The sequence below is a fragment of the Eublepharis macularius genome, chromosome 12 (assembly GCF_028583425.1).
Source record: "Eublepharis macularius isolate TG4126 chromosome 12, MPM_Emac_v1.0, whole genome shotgun sequence".
NCBI lineage: Eukaryota > Metazoa > Chordata > Lepidosauria > Squamata > Eublepharidae > Eublepharis > Eublepharis macularius.
In genome coordinates, this window is record NC_072801.1 from 4,425,290 (window position 1) to 4,441,179 (window position 15,890).

A 15,890-nucleotide genomic window follows, 5' to 3' on the forward strand; every position below is an offset into this window, starting at 1 on the left:
CCTCACGGACTGCTCCAGGGTTTCCCCCTCCCCTCCCGTCGCAGTGCTGCATCGGAGGATTCTGGCTTCATGTGATTCCCAGCCCAGGCACCTTCTCTCAGCCACCTGCATTGCCCAGTATCTTATCGGGCTTTACGCACATAAGGATATTCTTGCTGAGTCAGGCTGATTCCTCTACTCTCCTAAAAGAGGCCAAGAAATTCACGGGGGGGGGGGCGTCTTCTGAGGAGCTGGAAAGACCTTTTTCCCTTCTCAGGCTTCAAACTTTGGGACTGCTGCACGCCAGTGGGGTCTGAAGGAGGGTGCAAAACCTCCATGCAATCCCTCCCTTCCCTTGTGCACCTCTCTGAATTACATACAGGAGATCACCTTCTTCCAATGAAGGGAACGTGCTGCTTTCACACATACACCCCTTCGAGCATTAATGCTCCTCACTGGTGACCCTTGAAGGACCACGCGCTCCACCCCCCCCCTCTCAGTCGGAACTGGGCAGTCGGAACCCAAAGACCCCTGAAACGGCATGGGGGCATCATGTTCAGCTCTGGGGAATCAGCAAAGGGTGCCCCCCACCCATGCACATGTTCCACAGGTGGTCCTCCTGGGCCCCAGCAGCTGCCCACCCATTCCAGCCCCCTGCCCTCAGTTCTGCGGGGAGTCTTCCTAATCCCTGAAAGTGGTTCCCTGGGAGCCTCCCTTCGACAAAGGCCTAAAACAATCTGACATGTTCAGTCCGTCATTTCTTCACACTCGATGGCTCCTTGCCAAACAGACAAACCGTCTTTGCTGAGAGCACCCAGCTTTCCACCCGTGGCTCTCCATCCCAATGGGCTCAGCGCTGCTATCATCAAAAGATGGATTTGCACGTCTGAATAAACCATAGCATGCAGCATGCGGTGCCGTCTTGACTCCCCCCTTCCCTATCTCACAGCACTTAAGGGAAGGGATCCCAGGTCACCCTTGCCCTGAAATTCTGCTCTCAGAACGCCACACAACCACCTCTCCTAAAAAAATCCCCCCCTGTCCTGCTGTGCTCTGGCACAGCCCCTCTGTTGCAAAAGCAAACATGAATTCCCAGTCCTCGCCTGCATGCTTGGCTCACTCATTGACCCATAATACACACACAGACACACACACAAGATCCCCTGCTGCAACGCAGGAGCGGCAAAACCCAAGCAGCCAAAGCTCTTTTCTAAACCTGCCACAAGGAAAAAAGCAAGCGGCCCCCCATGCCCCTGGGTATGTTGCCATGGCACCTCCAATGGGGCAGGGGTATGAGAGGAGGGGACAAACCAATGAGTGAGGAGGGAGGGGGCCTTCTGAGCTGCAAACCACCCCATGGCTTTTCAGCTGAGCTACTACCCAGTTGCCGTGGTAACCAATGGGAATAAAGGAGTGTGGGGGGGGGACACCAAGAAAACCTGTAATTATTAGACACAAGACAGGGAATTGTCTGCTACAGGAACTATATCCCACCTGGGATTTTCTCCTGAAAAAACAAAATCTAGATAAAGAAGAGGAAGAGCAGGACCATTTGGGACTGACGGTCTTTGTAATTTCTCTTCCTAAAATATGTACCGGTGTAAAAACTAAATATCGTGTGGCAAACAAAGGGCGCTAGATTTGGCCTCAGTAGACCCAGGTTCAAATCCCTGCTTAGTCACAAAACTGGCGGGCTGACTGTATGTCACTCCCTCCCCCCCGCAGCCTACCCTTACTTTCCAGGGTTGCTGTGAGCATCAAATGGGAGGGAGAGTGCCGCGTGCCCCATGCTGAGCTCTTGGGAGGGAAGGAGGGTTTGGGGATGGGGTGGGGGATGCAACAAAGAATGTTTAGTTCTTGATCAAAACAGTACATGGATGGGGTTTGTGTCCCACCTATATTCCACTCAGAACAACCCAGTGAAGTAGGTTCCTGCATACACCTTCTTGCTCCCGAGGAACACAGAACAGATCCATGAAATCCAGCTCATTATATAGTTTTACTAAGACAAACTTTGGAGAATGCACTTAGGGGTGATGACGTTTGTTTTCGGATCTTCGATATACACAAAGCTAGCTCATAAGCCTTTCCTTCTTCTCATGCTGCAATTAAATCCCCTCCCCGCATTTATCGAATTGATATCCCACTACCACAAGGCTCTCCAAAGCACCTGATAAATGAGCATCAAGCGACGAAGATCTAGAATAAAGTCTCGAGGCTTGCAGACTGCAGACCAGCTACCCTACAATGGCTGGCATCAGCTGGTAGGGACCTCTAAAGGGTGGAGGTGCCACCAGCAACATGTGGCCGCAGAGAAAGGAGCCAGGCTTGGCTGAAGGCCAGCAGCAGAACCTTGGATAGCACCCCAGTCAAACAACTTCTTCCAAGGGCCGCTAGAACCAGACTGGGCTCTTAAATGGGGGGGGGGGCGGGCTGAACTGCTGCCATGACCCCCCATCCAGCACAGGCTGCGTTTCCTCGACCATGCTCCTTTCCCTGACTCTTCCACCAGCATCACCTCCTGTAGACAGACAGGCCCCAGGACACACAGGGCTGCTGCACACACACACACGCCCCGTATACTGTTTGCAAAACTCTAGCCAGGATGCTCCCTCCCACCTCGTGGACCTCCTCAGGCATTTCTGAGGGGATGCTCTGCAGCTGAGTCTCTGGGTCAGCTTGGACTTCTTGTCTCTGCTGATCAAAAAACCACCCTTGTCTTTTCAAGTTGAAGACTCCAGACTTCAGGGATGCTTTAAGGTCCTTTTCCATGCTTGAACTGCAGACCTTCTGTTGCTCTACCACTGACCCTCCACCGTAGCAGATGTTGGTATGCATGAAGCAAACCTCCAGGGTCTCAGGCAGAGGTCTTCCACTTCTTCATCTATGACCGTATCTTTGTAAGCTGGAGTTGCTGGGGACTGAACCAGAAACTTGCATGCAAAACAGATGCTCTGCCCCTGAGCCACAGACCCTCCCCTCCCTATACTATTCAAGTCTCTAATTTCTGAGCACCCTGGAATTGCAAGTCCGGCAATCTTAGCTACCCTGTTCTACAAGGAGTACTTAAAAGGTCCAGAGTCAACTCGGTTAGTACTTGGACGGGAGACCTCCAACAAAGACCAGGGCTGCAGAGGCAGGCAAGGGCAAACCACCCGTTAGTCTCTTGCCATGAAAACCCTGCCAGGGTCAAAGTTGTTGATGGCAGCAAGAGTAACCCAGTTGGTCAGGGACTTGGGTTGGCTGAGGGAGTTTCTGACCTCCTAGAAGTACCCAAAGGGGCAGGAGTGGCTTGTGTGCTTTGGGGAAGCACCCAGCTTAGGATGACCCACAAAAGGTATGTGGCGTAGTGGCCAGGCATTAGAATCCAAGACCGAACTGAGCAGAAGGAAAGAGAGTTGAACTTTTTTAGCTAAAGTGGCAGCATTTTAGGAAACAGCGTCAGAACACAAGCACACAACCAAGCCTCATGCTGCTCTGCCCTGCATTCACATTGCAGCCTTCAGCACAGGTATTTTATAATCTATGTGGACTCATTTGCAGCTATTTTTTATCAAGTGCCCCAACATTAATAGACCTGAATGACAGATAGCATTCTGAACTCTAACCATCCCTCCTTGCAGGTGCTGACAGCACAGAGTTAATGAGTTTTGCAAAGACTGAACTTCCACACTGTGTTTGTGAGAGGTGATTGCAAAGCTCAATTACTGACCAGAATTTTTGAGAACAACAAAATCTGCCCAAGAATTCACTGGTGACTTTTGACCAGGCTTAACGGCTTCCTCCCTTTTCCCGCCCCAGTTAGTCATTGAGCCTTGAAAGAAATTACAAACGTGGCTAATGTTTATCATATTGCACAAGTTAATAATGTGTTATCTGAAGAAGGACTTCCTTTGTCCTGCATCTACTTTCCAGCAACTTTATTGGATGCTCCCTAGTTCCAGCATTATGGGAGAGGGAGAAAAAAAGTTCTCTATCTACTTTCTCTATTCCACACATCATTTAATCAATGTCTATTATGACCCCCTCCACCAGTCACCTCTTGTCTAAATTAAGAAACGCATTAATTATGCCTGGTGTGGAAGGCGCTCCAATCCCCCCACCATTCTAATGGCTTTTTTACTGCCATGTTTGCAACTACACCATTCTTTTTGAGACACAGCATTCCAAATGCAGACCTCACCTCTGGTTTATGTAAACACATTACAGTACTGGCTGATTTATTTTCATTCCATTTCTGAATAATCCCTAACAAGGATTTTGCTTTTGGGCCCCCATGGCACAACATTTATGACTCCCGTTTGTTTTGCAGAAGCGCCTTCCCTTCGGAACAAAGCTGGCCATTTTGGAGCATGATACACCCAGGTCTGTGCGGACTCTACATACTTCTGAGACTGTCACGCCGTAAAGGCTAGGACCTTTCGTTCCCCTCCCCCAACAAACTACCATTGAGATTTTCAGCAGCCAGCTTTGATTCTGCAGATTAGGCAGAACAGACAACGCTCTGATAATGCTGCGATTCTGTGCAACACCTGGGGCAAAACCAATTCCATGTCCCCGATAAGGGATCCTGGGCTGCAACTGGAATGTTTGGCCTTCAGCTCCTCCCATTCTCCATAAAAATGTGCATGTCTCCACTAAGACAGCAAGGAATCTTCTCAGTTCTGATTCATAAAGGTTGTTTCCCTCACCAAGACCTAGCGAAATCATGTAGCCATTTAAAAGACAGTTTTCACCACGGCTATTTTTCTGGGAAAAGAGGTGGTGGAACTCAGTGGTGGAACACAATACTACACAATGACGTCACTTTGGATCAGCTGGAACAAGGCACTTTTTAAAGTTTAAATTGCCCTCTGCGAAAATGGTCACTTGGCTGGTGGCCCCATACCCTGATCTCCAGATAGAGGGGAGTTTAGATTGCCCTCCACGCCAGAGGGCAATCTAAACTCCCCTCTGTCTGGAGATCAGGGGGTGGGGCCACCGGCCAAGTGACCATTCTTAAGAGGTGCCAGAACTCCGTTCCACCACGTTCCCACTGAAAAAAAAAGGCCTGGTTTTCACAGCCAGATGATTGAAACCTTCAAAGTCCTCTGCAATCCTCCTCATGGTTCCTTACACCTGTCTCTGCAGTCCTTTCTGTAATCCCATCTTCCTCGAAGGAGCTCATGTGATTCTCCCTTCCCCCATTTTATCTTCACAACAACCTTGTGAAGTAGGCAAGACTGAGAAAGGGTGACTGGCCCAAGGTCACCTGGGCATTTCAGGCCTGAGTGGAGAGCTGCTCTCCCAGCCCCTAGGCTGACTCTCAAACCACTAATACCCCACAATGCCCGGGAACATTGTTCCCGGGAACGCGAGAGAGGCCTGCTGTGCCCCTTCACTAGCAGCTCCAGGATCCAGCAAGCACTCTGCCCCACTCTTGGCCAAACAGCTGCGACTGGACAACTTCCGGGTGTTTTGCATCCTCCCCAGAGAGAGACAGCTGCTCCCAAAGCATTCTCTCATTTGGCTGGAAATCTATTTGCATGTTGTTCGATTGCAGCCTCTTGGGTACCCACACCCAACAGAGATTACATTTCACTCATTCAGCTGGGACAGCAGAAAAGTCTCTGGTTGCGTCTTGCTTCTAAGTTTATCTCGCCTTTTAGGAACCTCAGCAAAAAGCTGGGCTTGTTCTTGGCATCAGGAAAAATGATGCTTGTAGATGTAGTATTCTAAATCGTTGAATAAACTTTATTGTTATTGTTGTTGTTGTTGTTAATAATAACAACAACACATGCTGACACACTAATGTATCATTTTAAAGGTTACTGAATGCTATATAAGTGTGTGTGTGTTGTGTGCCATAAAGGTGCCTCCGACCTCTGGCGATCTGATGAATGAAAGACCTCCAAAATGTCCTATCAGGAACACACTTGCACAGATCCTGCAAACTGGAGGATGTGGCTCCTTTGATTGCCTTCTACTTTTCCTAGCATAACAAAACAGAATTCCACCTTAAAACAAGAAAAAATAAGCCTCAAGTGCCTCTTTCATTCCTACCGTCTCCAAGTAAAGGGTTTCACCTCCACTGGGCCAGATACAGGATAGCTCCATAGGCACTTCTTCAGCCCATACCGTGACTAAATATACAGATCAAAGTACAACCGTATGGATTTGTAACACACATTGACAATATTATATGGTTTTATGACACATCAGCTGCAAGCCAAGATCTTTCTACCGCCTTCTGCTGAGCAGTGAATCCCCCCTCCCCCCCCAACAAAGACACTCTGATAATGGGGAGGACGGATGGAGGCTGTGTTTCTGGTTCCAGCCAGGCAAGATAAGGAAGAAGGCCTGCAACTGCAGGCAAGCCTCTTGGGCACAAATCTGCCCCCAGGGAGCTGCCATCTTGCCCTTGCCTGCCATTTTAAATACACGCCGGCTCCTTTCCAAAGTGCAAGCGACATCATCGTGACAGAAGCCAAGCACAAGGACTCACAAGGAAAGCAGGAGGAGGAGGCCTTGACTATTCTCCCAAGGAGGAGACACATGAAGGGATTCTTCGGGGTGGAGATCCCTAATGGGGGCGGAAATGTGTGGGGAGAGGGTTAAAGGACTGCCCCAGTGAAAGGAGGCCTTCTTACATAAGAGAAGATGCATCATGAGTAAGTTGTGGTAAAAACAAACACTAACAGAGGTGTGTGAGTGTCTCTCTCTCTCTGACTGAGGCTATTTCCATCACTTAGGGTGGCCAGCTCCAGGATGGGAAATTCCTGGAGATTTTGGGGGTACAGCCTGGAGGAAGTGGGGTTTGGGGAGGGGAGGGGTCTCAGCAGGGTATAATGCCATACAGCCCACCCTCAAAAACACATTTTCTCCGGGGAACTTATCTCTGTTGGCTGGAGGCAAGTTGTAATTCTAGGAGATCTCCAGCCACCACCTGGGGGCTGGCAACTCTACCGTCACCACCGGCATGAACGGTTTTCGGACTGAAGCGGTGGCAAGTTTACTCCCCCTTCCCCCCAACCCCTTTCCTTCGTCAGGATCTCTCCCTATTTCCCAACAAAGGAAAACAGGTTTTTTCCCCCTCCCGGGAGGGAAATATAAACACAGAGGAACTGCATTTTGTTTAGCTGATATACTACACACATACAGGGTTGGGTACTTTCCACTAGCTAAGAAACCAGTGCTGAGCATGGAATTCAGCACCCCTGAGAATCTCAGTTTACTTTTATAAAGAGATTTCTAGCCCTCAATATTGCAAATGCAGGCCTGAGAGACTGTAAATGATGCCTCACAAACAGAGCTTTTTTTCTAGGAAAAGAGGTGGTGGAACTCAGGACCGCTCAATGATGTCACTCTGGGTCAGCTGGAACAAGGGGGGAGTTTTTAAAAGTTTAAATCACCCTCAGTGAAAGTGGTCACATGGCTGGTGGCCCCGCCCCCTGATCTCCAGACAGAGAGGACTTGAGATTGCCCTCCTCCCCATCTCAACTCCCCTCTGTCTGAAGATCAGGGGGCGGGGCCACCACCCATGTGACCATTTTCAAGAGGTGCCGGAACTCTGTTTCACTGCCTTCCAAATGAAAAAAAGCCCTGGTTTAAACCAATTTGCATAGTGTGGTGTAATGGTTAGTAAGTTGGACTCAGAGTCAGCACCGAAGATTGCCGAGTGACCTGTGATTGGATCACAAATGTGAGGGTTTTTTTAATTGCTAAAAACAACCTCAAGAATCAGAACCAAAGTTTGGGCATGGAGTAACATTTTGCACTGTTCTCTAAACCTCAACTATCACCCCCCCCCCCAGTTATTTTCCATCATTTGACTTTAGGCTCAGGAGACCTGAGTTCAAATCCTCCACTCAGCCACAAAGCTGGATTACTTAGGAGGAGTTCCTCTCTCCCAGCCTCCCCTACCCGGCAGGCCTGTGAAAGAAGTGGACATCTTCCATACCACCAAAAGCTCCGGTGGGTGGGGCGGGGCTGAAACAAAATCCTCATTATAATTAAATGGAAGAATCAGCTTTCAAGAAAAATGTGATGTTTGCCCCAAACTGTGAATGACAGATGTCGTCGCACATGCACCTTGTGTTTCTTTTTCACTCCCCACTACAGAATGAAAAACTGGGAAGGAAAAGCAAGCATGCCTTTTTACTCCAAGCCCCAAACTATTGATTAACGAAAACTTCAGCCGATGAATTGGTGAAACGGATTAAGGCTTGCAGCCTTCATCTACCAAGGTGTGGTAGAAACTTGCCACAGTATTTGCTCCAGTTGTCTGGGAGTGATGCTGGCAGAAGTCCATGCCGAATGGCAAAATCTGTCTGACACATCCTCAAGGAAAGGACCGCTTTCCTTGAGGAAGGAGCCTTCTGCTCTGTGTGGAGGGGGAACCATCAGGTGATGTTAGAAAGGATGGCAGGGCAGCAAGATGCTCAAACAGGATGATGCAGAAAGACGGAGCAAGAGAAATGGGGTACTTTCAGAAGAGGGCAGATGGGGACAGAGTGGGAGAGGACGGGGACACAGAGAAGGCTGTCTCGGAACTAGAAGGACCCTTTAAATGGGATGGGGGGGGTTAGGGGGATGGAGGGCAAATCAGCAGTTATGACGACTCAAAATAAACCTTGGAGACAGCAAGAGTCCAGTAGTACCTAGAAGACTAACAAAATTTGTGGTAGGGTATGAGCTTTCAGGAGCCAAAGGGAAAACTCCCACGCTTCCACAAATTTTGTTAAGTCTTCTAGGTGCTACTGGCCTCTTCTCTTTTTTAGTGCTACAGACAGACTGACATGGCTACCCATCTTGACCTTGGAGAGAGAATGGGAGGGAATTAAGGGAAATCATGGGAGGGGGCCAAACACAGGGGAGAAGGGCGTCAGAAAGCCAGCCTTGTGTCGGGTTTGGAGAGATCCCAGATCATCCACAAGCCTCATGAGGTGGCGCTGGGCCAGTCACTTACTCTCAATCTAACCCACCTCCTAGGGTTGTTGTGAGGAAGGGGGGGTCACCCATACCCCTCAGAGATCCCTGAAGGAGGGATAGTGGCATAAAAATATAAGTATTCAACTTCAAAATTAAATGTTAAAATCCGTTGACTCCCCCGGTGGAAGCGCTGGAGAGCTTTGGCTACCCAGAACGAAGCAGAAAGGGATCCAAAAGGAACACAAAGCAGAGACTGAAAGTCGGGGCCCGGGAGACTGGAGCTCTGCAAAACGAGTTGGGGAAATAATAAAGGGACCGAGGAAAGGTGAGGGTTAGCAAGGGCGGAAGGGACTGTGGGGGACCCCCTGCCACCCCGAAATAAGAGTCGTCAGCGGGTCGGTGTGTGTCCCGAGCGCTGGATCGGACGAATGGTTTCCAAGAAGGCAGCATTGCTTCTCGAAGGCGAATTCAAGCAGCCTGTAGCTCTTTCCCCCGAAGACGCAGCGACCATTGGCAGGCCTTCGCCATCGAAAGGGTCTCCATCAGGCATCCCCCCTCCGTTCCCCACTCACCTCGGCGGCCCCCGAGCGGTGCAGCTGCCAGCGTCGGCGCGGCCTCCTGTCCACCCAGGGGACTCAGGCGCACCGCTGGCTCGCTCCGCAGAATGCGTCGCTGCCAATCAGAGACGCCTTCTCGCCGCTTAGCCAGCGCACCGACCAATAGGATGGACCGCAGACGACACACCCCCTTCGAAGAGGGGAGAAGGCCAAGGGAGGGGGAGAGAGGCTGGGGAAGACCTCCCGGTCGGGGGCTGGCATGGGGAAAGGACGGGCGGGGGCGAGGCCGCGCGCCTTTCGGTTCTTTCCCCAGACTCGCCTCAGTCGCTCACACGCCTCGCTCCTCCCCCGGCTGTCCTCGCAGCAGCCCGGTGATGCCCAGTCTGTGCAAGGGACCCAAAGCTGCCTGGCAAAGCCCCGGCATTTGACCCCTCGTCTTGCAGATTCATGTCTAACCACTACACCACCTTGCCCACTTCCTTGTGATCTTATTTTTTCATTAAAGATCAGTACAATGGAACACTCAGTTTCTTTTTTAAAAATAACCAAGAGAGGCTGGGGTTTAGGAGCGCCTGAAAGCTGTGCCTCTTCCTCTACACTCCCCGAAAGGCTGTGGCTGCAAGAAAAGTGTTCTCGTCATGCTCAGAGGCACCCTTTAGATGACGTAATTAATTCTTGGTTGTAGGCAGTGGCATGGAGGGAGGGATCAGGGAATCACAGAGCTGCAAGGGGCCTTACAGACCATCTAGTCCAACCTCCTTCTCAATGCAGGAAACAGCCTAAAGAATCCCCGACAAGGATTCATCCAGCCGCTCCTTGAAGACTGCCCGTGAGGAGGAACCCACCACACCCCTAGGCAGCTGAATTGCACAGCTGGATTACTCTTAATATGAAGTCTGTCCTAATGTCCAGCCGGTACCTTCCCTCCTGTAGTTTAAACCCATTGTTTCCAGTCCCAGCCTCTGCTGCCAACAGGTACAGCTCCCTTCCCTCCTTTGAGTCTTTTGAATACTTAAGAGAGCAACCAGGTCCCCCTCCACCTCGTCCGAAGGGAACATTCCCAAGTCCCTTGGTCCAGGATCGTCCTGGTTACTCTCCTCTGCACCTGTTCCACGTCGTTTTTGAAATGAGGCTTCCAGAACTACACACAGTACTCCAGGTGGGCCTGTGTAGTGGCACATACTGGGACCATGACATTCTGTGATTTGAATGTTCCATACCTCAAGATTATGTTAGCCTTTTTTGCTGCTGTATCACACTGAATGCTCATATTTATGCATACCCCAAGATCTTGTTCTCGCACACACACACTGCTACCCAGAAGTATATCCCTCACTCAGTAGGTATGCTGTACATTTTTGTTACTCAGGTGGAGAATCTGGCACTTATTCATGTTAAATTGCATCTTATTTAAATGGCATTTCCCCAGGGTGTTCACATCTTGTTGAATTCAAGGGTGTTTGCTACTCCTCCCAGTTTTGTGTCACCTGCAAATGTAATGAGCAATCCCTTCACATCTTTGCCTAGGTCATTTATGAAAAGTGCTGGGCCCAGAACTGAGCTGCTATTTTCCTTGGGAGGAAAGTTTTACCTGTATACCTGTGTGCTTCCCTCAACAGCACAGCGCAATGAGAAACCCTGGGTGTGGGAAGGGTTTCAATCAGGAAAGTAGCCAGGGCAGGACGCCACGCAGCATAGCATGAATACTTGCAGGCTGATCCTGCACTGGGCAGGGGGTTGGACTAGATGGTCTGTATGACCCCTTCCAACTCTATGAGTCTATGCTTGCTGCTGCAGGGGTGTTTGAAAACCACCAGCAATCTAGCCCCCGATCTCCTGCTGTGAAGTTTTGCTTCCCTTTAAGGTACTGGGGCTGGTTTTCTAGGGTCTACCCTAGAAAAGACACAGCTGGCAAAAGACACTTCTGGCCCTGCTTCACGGTCTGCCCCTTGAGCTGCAGGGCTGAATTCAAGAGCACCCCTAAGCGGAGATTCTTAGGGTCACTCTCAACATTGCCACCTTCATGAGTTCTCCACAAAGTCCAGGCTTGCGCAGACACGCAGCAGCTTTGGGCAACAGCTTGCATTAAAAAGGAGAACCCAAATAGGCCTGGAAGGCTGTTGCTGGGGAAGGACAGCTCCTGCCTTTCTCCCAAGCTTTTTTACCCCTGTGTAAAAAGAGTTGAGAGGGGAGAATTTCCGGTTTCGTCTGCTCCACATGGAGGTATTTTATGCATGTGCAGCGGCAGAAATGGGACAATCTCCCCCCCCCCAACACAGACATACTGTTTTTGCAGGGGGGAGGGGGGACCTTGAGAGAAAGGCAGGAGGCTCTCCTTCCACTGGTGGTAGCCGAGTCCATTTGACCTCTCCTTTTTCAAATGCAAGCCATTCCCCAAAGCTGCTGGGTGTCTGTGCAAGCCTGGGTGGACTCCGTGGAGAACTTGTGAAGGGAGTAACGTTGAGAGTGACCCTTGGTCTCCTGGGGGAGGAACCATCTGCCCCTGGAGCGCCTTTTCCTGCTCAACAGGACCTTCCAGTTGGTTCACATTTTAGCACCTTGAGAAGATCTACTGAACACACTGGCCCTTCCTTCTGAGTAGACCTGCCTAGGCTTAGGGTGCATATAGAACTTGGGTCTGATCCAGGAAGGCCACTCTTAGCCATTTCCGCTCTTCACCCTGCCCCCGCCCCCGCCCGCAATAACATGGATGGCAGCCTGTGGATCAGAGCACGTGCTGACCAACCACTTAGATGAGCCTCACTATAGAACTGAAGTTTAGTCAAGCCGAGAACTTGTCCCAGTAACGGGAGATCAATGTCACTGTGACCCTGTGATGCATCCATTCTGCTAACTCTGTTTCTGGCCTTCTTCCAACCCGATTTCACAACTGAGGCAACTGAAAGCTCCGGAAGATATCCAAGAAAACATGCTAACCTTCCATTTTTCTTCATATTTCCTTTTTTGGGGGGTAAGTTTTGACGTCTCATGTTGATGCTAAATACCTGGATGTTCACTGAATACATAAATATTCACAAATTATTTACAGGACACTTGCCATCTGCTATCCCAGGATATTTAATTTCAATTGCTTGTGCCCGTGGCAGAGTGGACACACACAAGGGGATTTGCTACTCACTGGCACTGATCAATGCAAGAGTTTCTTTACTTCATTGACCCCCCACCTTTCTCCGCAGTGGGAACCCAAAGCAGCCTACATCCTTCTCATCACCTCCCTTTTATCCTCACAACAACCTTGTGAGGTAGGCTAGGCCAAGATTGGGTGACTAACGCAAGGTCACCCAGCAGGCTTCCATGGCAGAGAGGGGATTTACACTTGGGTCTTCCAGATCCTAGCCCCATGTCCTCACCATTACTGTTAAATATTGATAGCAGAGGCCAGATTTCAGATATGAAAAACGGAGACAAAACTGGAAAACCACGAGATTTTGACACGTTGGTAAATGTTGGTTCCAGATCAGGTGTAACTGAAGACATACTAATACAGACGATGAAGGAAATGTGCTCCCGCTGCATCTGTTTGCCTCTCTCTTTGTCCAAAGTATTAAATATCCTGATCTTTCAGCCTACTGCTCCTCCAGTTCTTGCCCAGCTCTTCCAATCTCTCTGCCAAGAGACATTAATTCCCCAAGGAGCTGTCATCTTTAATTACCCCTGGTACGGTGTGCCCTCCCATGCAAGATGGCAACGTCTGGGGAGGAGAGCTCTGGTGGAGGCAGTCAGCTGGGGGGGGGGCGGTGACAGGCAGCAGCGGATAAGGAAATTCTCTGCCTCATTTCTCTTCACAATGGAGGAAACCCTTTTAAGAAGTGCAAATTCACTATAGTGCATATAGTTCCTAAAAAGCGCATGTCCCTGCCAACACGGAGGCTGTCCAAGGACTTGACACATAGAGCTACTCTATTGAGTAAGAGAGAAAGTACGGCATACACTCACCTTCTGGGAACGGATGTGAATGTTGGACAATGAAGAAAGCCGGCAGGAAGAAAATTTGTTCATTTGAAATGTGGTGCTGGAGGAGAGTTTTGCAGATACCATGGATGGCCAAAAAGACAAATAAGTAGGTTCTAGATCAAATCAAGCCTGAATTCTCCCTAGAAGCTAAAATGACAAAACTGAGGCTGTCGTACTTTGGCCACATCACGAGAAGGCAAGATTCTCTGGAAAAGTCAATAATGCTAGGAAAAGTGGAAGGCAGCAGGAAAAGAGGAAGGCCTAAAACAAGATGGCTTGACTCAATAAAAAAAAAGCCATGTTCTCCAGTTTGCAAGATCTGAGCAAGTCTGTAAATGATAGGATGTTTGGAGGTCTTTCGTTCATAAGGGTCACCATGGGTTGGAGGCGACTTGATAGCACGTGTGCGCGAATGTGCACATACACACACACACAACATTTCTGTGAATAAGATATTGTTTCAGAGTTTGAAAGCAGTAGGACTTCAGCTAGTGGCACTAGATCTGGTTTCAATGGCCCAAATGACGGCTGGCCCTGGCTAGATCGGGGTGGCTCCGACTCTATTCTTGCTGCAACAACATGGGGAAGGTCATATATTTTTATGAACCAGTATTTTCCTTGTTATGCCCTCCAAACTACTTCTTTGTGGAACCTGAAATACTAGACGAAGCTACTTCCCTTGTATGTTGTGGGGCATGTCAAACAGGATAGGAATTGGAGGGAAGACAGATTCCTCTGCAAAAAGGTGTGGGGGGGGGCAAGTGCAGGACAGCGAGGCAGAAGAGAAGTTGGTCTAGACCTGCAAAATAGCACTGGCCAAACAGAAGCTCAGCTGGAGCTCTCTAAGCTGACAAGCGAACAAAGGGTGACCCAGAAAACGGGATAGTCTATGAAAGGGGAGGGGGCGTCACTCACAGCAGATCAACCCAGTCAGCTACTCCAGAGTTTGCCCAGGGAGGTGCACTGTTCATAGATGCTCATGGGCGGAGGAGGAAGAAGGGTCCCGGCAAGCCCAGGATGCTCCTCTGAGCTCTGACAGGAAGCTGTCCTCCCTGCAAGAGTTTAGAAGAGCATCCGAGGAGAGGAGCACCATGGCCTAAGTCCATCACAGGCACCTATCTTAGGATCAAGGATCATGTTGGTTGTTGTGGAGTTTCCGAGCTGTGTAGCCCTGGTCTTGGCATTGTAGTTCCTGACGTCAGGAACTACAATGCCAAGACCACGGCTACACAGCCCGGAAAATCCAGAACAACCATCGTTCTCTGGCCGTGAAAGCCTTCGACAATATAAAGATCATGTTCTCCTAACTAAGGAGGCATGCCGTACTTCTGTTAACTATTGTAAATGGCACCTTGCCTGGCATTTACAACTAAAAAACAAGGTCCCTGTCCCAAGCAGCTTACAGTCTAGACTTGGATACAGAGCAGGGAAAATCAAATTAAAGGGAAAAAAGAAAACCAGTTCCGTTAAGTTTCATGCACTTAAGCTCGGATCCTAACCACCTTTTCTGCCTGTGGAAATGGGGTGGTGGGAGGGGGGGGAGAGAGTTTTTGGTGATTCCCCCATCCCACTGCAGAATCAACATTTGCTTCCACGCCCTTCCCAGGAAACCCTCCCAGTGCCCAGCGGAATCTGAGGCACGTGCAGACTGGGAAGAAAGCAGCCCAGCTTCACCGAGATGCCGGCCGAGTGCCAAGTCCCAGGGGAGAGCACTTCCGTCTTGGCAGCACCAAGCTGAAAGCAAACCTCCTCCTCTTCTAACAAGCAACCTCAGGGCACGATACAGAGTGCAGTTTTCCCGTTTGGGAGTGCGCCATCCATCAGGGCGCCGGACGCTCGGCCACACCGCTGCAGGCAGTAAATGACCACCTGAGACAGCAAACTTTCCTCACCAGATGGTTGTTCTACGGAGATTTGTTTTTTTAAAAAAATAAGGCACCCCCATGGAGTCCAAAATGGTACGTGCCAGAAAATTACTGCTGAGTGTCTTCCCTTTGCCTTGCACAGGTCAGGGCCAAGTCACAAGCATCTGTGCAAAAACAATCCACGTACAATAAAAATGTACTCAATTTTGTGAATTGTAGGGGAAAAAGAGAAACATGTCCACCGGTTTAATCATATTTCCAACTAAAACATTTCAAAAGAATTAAACCCCGTTACTCCACCTGAAATGCTGAAGAGACTGGAGCGGTTTTCATGCGTCTGTAACGTTCTCGAGTAACCCAGGTCACCACCAGAGCACCTTGTGTTATTCTGTGGTCTGTGCATGTTCACCGCGCCATCTAGTGGGAAACTGCTCACACTGCCTTGGAAGTTTTCCACATTTTGCACAGTACAGAATATTGGGACGCTGAAAAAATGAAATACTCCCAGCATGCCTGTGTGTGTAACGACTCGGTGGCAATCTCACAGGAATCTGAAGTTCTCCAGCACCTCTTAAAAACTCACCTCAGCCAAGGGACACGGTGC

At 49.7% G+C, this 15,890-nt stretch overlaps 1 protein-coding gene across 1 annotated transcript in view; it reads right to left on the bottom strand.

Annotated features, from left to right (window-relative positions):
- The window catches only part of ABAT (4-aminobutyrate aminotransferase), a 53,555-nt gene extending 44,008 nt beyond the window's left edge, over nucleotides 1–9,547 (bottom strand). Inside the window, exon 1 of the mRNA XM_054993610.1 lies at nucleotides 9,462–9,547. The gene's annotated coding sequence lies outside the window, so the exon portion shown is untranslated. The remainder of the gene's footprint in view (nucleotides 1–9,461) is intronic.
- Nucleotides 9,548–15,890: the final 6,343 nt, after the last annotated feature.